Source organism: Jatropha curcas, chromosome 1, assembly GCF_041381405.1.
Source record: "Jatropha curcas cultivar XTBG-Jc1 chromosome 1, XTBG_Jcur_1.0, whole genome shotgun sequence".
In the NCBI taxonomy this organism is placed as follows: Eukaryota; Viridiplantae; Streptophyta; class Magnoliopsida; order Malpighiales; family Euphorbiaceae; genus Jatropha; species Jatropha curcas.
In genome coordinates, this window is record NC_143151.1 from 22744565 (window position 1) to 22752073 (window position 7509).

A 7509-nucleotide genomic window follows, 5' to 3' on the forward strand; every position below is an offset into this window, starting at 1 on the left:
AAATGGGGGAATGGGACCTGGTTTTGGTGATCATCGAAGAGGACAAGAAGGGAAATAAATGCGGGTCTGATGCTCCTGCTTTTTTATCTTTAATTGACGAATTTGTCCAGCTTTTTTATCTTTTTTTATCTTTAAGACTAATGGGAGAATGACTTGACTATAATGATGACTATCATGTCCCTTTCACTTATTCTAGATTACTTCCTATTCTAGATGGAGCTCTTTTTTTGTTTATTTGATATTTACTTAAGTTTTGTGTGGCCAAAATGTATCTAGTTGCACTGAACATTAAAAGTCTTGTGTGGCCAAAAATTATTACACTTGACTTGATTTGTAATGTCTTTTTTTTTCAATCTACAAACAGAGGAAAAATGGATATTTGTTGATGGAAATGCAATTTTCATTTTGGTTGCCTTTAATTAACTATGGAAAAATAAAAACAGTTTTTCGGCCAATAAATAAAAAATATATTAAAAAAAAAAAAGATCCTAAGTCTATAAAAATCATAGTGCCAGTATATAATATTCAAAATAATTTAAAATGGTGTATTTTCGTGGTTTGAGTAATTTGGGTTAAGTTAACTTAAGGTAAAAGTGAGTTTCACAAAAATGCATAATTTTAATTTAGAGTGAGAGGCGACAAAATATCATAATTGGGGTAAAATTGATATAAAATTAAAATGGACTAAACTTGCAAAAAAATGCAAAGTTATCGGATGTTTTAATATATTGAGCATTTAACTTGTGTAGATTTGGTCTAAAGCTCGGTTTATGGATCAAATTAATAAAAATTTTCTTTTAAAATTATCTTTTTTTATCTTTTTTTCCCTAATAAATGGTGAGAAATACTGTTTTAAAAAAGTTATTTTTTCTAAATTTAAAAAAACTGATTTGATCCATATAACTGGCCCATGGATCCGGTCAAGACAGTTCAATCTCAAAGAAAAAAAACAATAACTCTTAACTCATTATACAAGAAGACAAAAGTCGATACGTGAGAAGTGGAAATATATACAACCACATGTAGAAAATTTTTGAAGTGAATGTTGGGAAAGAATTGAAGTTATGCATTACCATTTTTTTATCAGTAAAAAAAAAAATTTATTAACTTATAATTTCCAAAAAAAACTTATTTTATCTAAATATTAACCCGAGCTAATAGGCCTCTGTATAGATTCAATCTAACTTAGATAATTTAAGTAAAAAAAACTTGGTCAAAACATCAATAGTCGCTTGTTATTATCATATCATCTACATACACCTCCACAGTTTTCCCTATCTGATCTTGAAAGATGTAATTTGACCAACCTCTGGTATGTGGCTCCTGCATTTTTTAATTTGAACGGCATGACTTGATAATAATAAATTCCCTTATCTGTGACGAAGCTCGTCTTCTCTTCATTCAGTTCACTCATCCTTATCTGGTGGTATCCAGTTGCTGCATCTATAAAACTATATATTTCATAGCCAGTTGTTCAATCTACCAACTGATCTATATTAGGCAGAGGGTAAGGATCTTTAGGGCATGCTTTATTCAGATTGGTAAAGTCAACACATAGCCTCCATTTTCCATTGGACATCGGTACTAGAACTATATTCGCCAACCATTTGGATAGTTCACCTCCCTTATCAACCCTGCCTTTAAAAGCTTATCCACCTCGGTTGCTATAACCTGTTGTCTCTCTAGACCATGATTCCACTTCTTTTGCTTTATCGACTTGAAGTTTGGATCAATGCTATGTTTGTGGGATATGGTATCAGGATCAATACCCACTATATCCTCCGCAGTCTAGGCGAAGCTGTTAACATTATCTTTTAAGACTGTTTTAATACCATAATGCACCTCTTTCAGTAGATCAGCTCCCAATGTCAAGTTCTTCCCATGTTCCAATTCCCACATGATCAGCTCGGCCACAGGCATTGGACTAACCTCTACATTTTGTCAGGGGATATCAAAGGTCTGGTGCTCGGTTGGTTTTATGGGTGGTTCTTCTTATGACATCCACATGATTGGAAAAGTGAGGGGCAACCCTTTCATTGCTATCATGTATGCCTCCCGAGCCACTTTTTGGTCTCCCCTAATAGCAACGATCTTACCCTTATTGGAGTAAAACTTCATAGTGAGGTATCTGATACATGTGGCAGCTTTTAGTTCATATAGGGCTGGCCTGCCCAATATAACATTGTATGGGAAGTGAATGTTTGCCACCATGAATTCTAACTTGAGTTTCCTTGATGAGTCCTCGGTTCCAACCTCTAGGATTATGTCTATAGATCTAGACACTTGCACAAGTTTTCCCACTGGTCCGACTAAAGGGGTTCGGATAGGTTCAAGCTTCACCTGGTCTAATTTTAAAGCCTTGAACACATATATAGTTAATAAGTTTACCGCACTACATTCATCTATTAAGATTCTTTTCACCAAAAAGTTCTCCAATATCCCTTCGATTATTAGGGCATCATTGTGTGGTGTATGCACAAGTTCGCCATCCGCCTTAGAGAATGATAGGGGTGGCTTAGTGCTCGGTTTTGGCTGGGGTAGGACAGAATAGATTTCTCTAGCTCTACCTTTTCTAACTAAATTACTATCTCCCCCCGATGAGCCCCAAATATAGTGTGGATCGTGCTGAGGGTGTGGGACTCTTTCACCTGCTTATCCTTCTGATCACTATCCCTATAAGGTTTCCCAACAAACTGTTTTAGTTTGCCTCTTTACACAAGGCATTCTAACTCTTTCTTTAATTGCCAGCAAGCTTTGGTCTCATGGCCTACATCTCTATGGAACTCACAATAATTGCTCTTATCTCGATGACTTGAGGTACCCTCCTTCATCTTTCTAGGATAATAGAACTGAATTTGATCACCCTGTTCTCTTACCCAAGACAATATATCCGAACATGGTCTATTCAAAGGGGTAAATTCTTAATCTTGTTATGACTTGCCATCCCTCGCATATAAGGTTTGAACAGAGTAACTAGTTTGAGGGAGCCGAACAGGCGATCTCCTTCTAGGTGATCGTCTCCTTATTGGGGATGAGTGTCTTCTGTGTCTATTTCTTTCTTGTTTAAGCGATCTATGCTATTGGGACTCATATGCTTCGTCCAGTTTGGTGTACTTATGAGCTCGTGCCATGAGTTCGGCAAAAGGTTTGGGAAGGGTCTCTACTCAAACTTTCAAACAACTTGTTATACCTGTAATTCTTTGCCATAAAACTAATGGCAACTTTATCAATCAAAATCTCTATCTGCATCGCCATTCTTTGAAACTTAGGTACGTATTGCCTTGTTGTCTCACCCTCTTCTCTTTTTAAATCCATGAAATTGGATAATATTTTCTTGGACGACACACATGTTATGAAACGGGCTCAGAAAGCTGTGGCCAGTTGGAAAAATGTATGAATAAAACTCGTTTTAAGTGTTTGATACCACTCTTGAGCTGCCCCTTTTAGGGTAGTTGGGAAGACCTCACATATTAGATCCTCCAAATTGGTCTGCAGATACATTATCGTTTGAAAAGTCCCCAGATGGCTTCGGGGATCGATAGATCCATCATAGGATTGGAAAGTGGAAAGCTTGAACTTTGGTGGGTAAGCTGCGGTCAAAATATCAGCTGATAATGGCGAATCCTATTGGAGACCATAATCTCCTCCTTCTCCTGTTTCTCTACAGTCCCGAACTAGTTCTTTAACAACATTTTGGAAATTAGTTCCATCCAAGATCGGTTGGGTTTGACTGAGCTCTTGGTTTTTGGGGATAGTCACATGAGGATCTAACTCTAATTTTGTTTTATGGTATCGATTGGATATCGAATGACTTCGATATCTTGACGAAGTCAAAGGGAAACTATGTTCTTGGTAGGGGGATTCGTTGGCCTCGTGGGTGGTGTTGGCTCGCAACCAAGTTGAGGGTTCTCCATAAGGTGCTTCAACACGGTGGTGAACTGTAAATACACTTGCATTAGAGCAATTGCTACCTGGGGATCAGCAGTTGTTGGGGAGGGGGGGGGGGGGCAAAAGTGTGTTGTTTGTTGGCCTCGCCATGGGTGTTGTTTTGGTCTTCCATGTTGAGGTGCGCAGTGGGGTTGGTCGCCATAGGAATCGAGAAAAGCTGTGGAAATTTTTTTCAGGGTTAACAGTGTGTTCCACGCTGATAGCACCAATTATTAAGCTCTCAGAATTTGAGGTATAGAAAATTGTGAATTAACTCGTCTTTGGGATGAGTTTGGGATATATACACTGGTTTAGAATAATCAGCATTGGACAAGGATTATAAATCCTCAATTATCTCATTAGTTAGAGTTTGTTTAGAAGTCCAATATTATTATTTTAATATATTTTATTATTGTATGTTAACACATACAATGTACACCATGACTGAAAGAAAAGCATAAGGTGCTAGGCTGATACCTAACCTCGCTAACATTAAAATTTTTTTACACGGTTTAATATTTTTGTATAATTATTCTTTTGTAAAATTTATAATATGTAATAGCTATAAAATTTTGAATGTAGATTAAGGTTCTCTCCTTGTGAGAATTAGGGTTCATCGCTTTTGCAATTTAGGTCCTTATCTGAGTCTGGTTCAAGTCCCTACAATTTAGTTTTATTCTGTTTTTCTTTATTCTTTCCACAGTCATCCTCCTATCTTCCTTTTTTTTCATTTCATCATTTTTCCCTGTTTCGCATCATTTATTCTTCATTTTCCTTTCTTTTTTAGTTTAAAACATCTCTCCTCTCTTTTTCAGGTATTGATTTAGTTGTTGTCTCAGTAGTCCAAACCTGTGAGTTTGGTTTTAAGAATGAATATCAGTAACCAACGTACAGATATAGAAAAAAACAATAATTGAGATTCAGGAGGATGTAGGAGAGGCAGTCGTTTACAAAGAGAATCTCTGTTTAGCTACCAAACTAATTAATTAAAATTAAATTTTTTTTTCATTTGATTAGGTTGCTAAGTTCGCGTTAATTAATTGAAAATTAAATTCGATTTTCCTGTAAGCTATCTTTCAATTATGGTATAAGTCATTAAATATATTTATGAAAATAAATTGGCATGAGATATTTGATTTTCTCTATAAACACTCAATTAATGCAATGTTGAGGGCAAAATAGAAAAGATTTGGTAAAAATATCGAGTTAAACTAACTTTTTAATTCATGAATAAAGTTAATTATGTCTATATAAAAGAATCAGAGAGAGTAATTTTTAATATTTTAACTAATAAAAATTATTTAAAAAGTTTATAATTAAGAAAGAAGAAATTATTAAAAAACCTAATAGTAATTATAAAAACTTATTGTCTATTGTTTTTTATTTAAAAATAATTAAACATAATATTTGATTTAAAGGAATTACATAATTAGAAAAAATATTTAATTATATTGAATATTTAATTTAAAAAAGTTACTAATTTGGACTATGACCAAAGTGCATAGTCCAAATTGCCCTTTATTTTCTCTGTTAACAACGCTAAGTTTTTAGAAAAATAAAAAAGTGATAGACATAATTCAAATATTGAATTAAATATGATTGAATTATGAATGCCTAGCTGTATTTTATTTTTCTCTCCTATTTAAACCAAATTGCATGCAATTTTAGGTTTTATGCTTTGGTTATTGTTGCACCATCTGCCTTTAAATCTTCTAACTATGACACACTTTTGTTATATGGCTACATATTCCTTATGATTATATCATCGTATTTAAGTAAGATAAAAAAAAGTACATGCATATTGTAATGTATATTTTATTAGTTAAGACTAGAAAAGTTATTATGCGTTAGATCGTACAAAAAAAATTGACAAGAAAAAAGAACAAATGTTATATAAAAAATTGACAAGAAAAAAGAAAAAATGTTATATAAGTCAGACATTACAGATTTTGCTACAAATATTTTTATGAAATGCATACATCTTTACAAAATTGAGCCATACTTTTTATGAAATGCACAATTTTAATAGGAGGGCAAAATTTTTTCATCTGACTTGGTTGTTAAGTTGTTAATTAATAGAAAATTGAATACGATTTTACTTTAATCCGTCCTTCAATTATAGGTTGAAGTCATTAAATTTGTTTATAGAAATAAGTTGGAATGAGATGTTTGACTTTCTCTACAAACACTCAATTAATGCAATATTAGAGCAGAATAGAAAAGATTTGACAAAAAAAATTGAGTTAAACTAATTTCTTAATTCATGTGCAAATTTATTTTTGTTTATATAAAAGAACCGGAGGGAATGATTTTTAATATTTTAGCTAATAGAAATTATTTAGAAAGTTTATAATTAAGAAAGAAGAAATTATTTAAAAATGTAATAGTAATTATAAAAAAACTTTTGTGTCTTGTTTTTTATTTAAAAATAATTAAACATAATATTTGATTTTAAGGAATTAGAGAATTAGAAAAATATTTAATTACATTGAATATTTAGTTTAAAAATATCGTGTCCCACATTTTTATAAGCGTAAATAAAACTTTATTTTTCTTTTAGTTTTACAATATAATGTAAATTACACCTTTCAAATTGATCTTTTTATATTGTCTGATCAAATGATGACTGAAATTAAAATTGATACTCTTTTATAATTTATATTTTTTAAATAAAACTAGATCATATATCAAGACAATTTTAATGATTTTTTGTTATGTTATTTTGCTATTATTATTTCTATTATCTTGATATATTAATATTGTCCATTTGATTTTGGTAAAGAAAGAAAAGTATTGATGTGGGTCATAATTATTATTAGTTCCACTGTGCTTGTTTACTTGTGTTTGCGCTGCCAGCCTCCCGTTGTTTTCCCAACACAATTGATGACCGAAATTGAAACATTTTCTATAATTTATCTGTTCTTAAAATGGATTTGAATTATATACTTGTAATTAACTTTGCAGATACAATTTAACATAAAAAAAAAAAAAAAAAGCATGTGGCTGATAACTAATCTATCTAATTTCGTAATTTTAAAATACTTAAATATGTTTGTATAATTATTCTTTTCATAATTTATATTATCTGATAATAAAAATTTTTGGATAATTTCTTTTAACTCCAAATAAACCGAAATAATATGGAAATACATTAATTATAAAATCATGATGTAAAAATTAAAGTCAAATTTAAAAAATTCCATATTTATAGCTTTGTAACGTAATGGAATAATTTTGGTCCATAAATTTCTAAATTGACTTCCAAGTCAAGTTTGCATAACCAAGTCCACACGCTGGTCATTGCCAGGCAACTTCACTTTCATGTTTTGGCTTTTCCTTGGTGTTTTCTTTCCTTGGTCCATACAAAAAGTTCTTTTCTTTTATCTAATGCATTTAAATGTCATTAATCAATTAATGTTTAGGATCATAACAATTATGCCTCCTGAGATGTGAGTGAGACGTTCAGCGTGACATTTTGCTGCATGAATATATTTGTATATTATATTCTTTTTTTTTTTTTAAATTCGGGTATATTTCAATTTTCAAAAAATAATTGTGTTGAGAATTTCTCAGTCCTAGGCA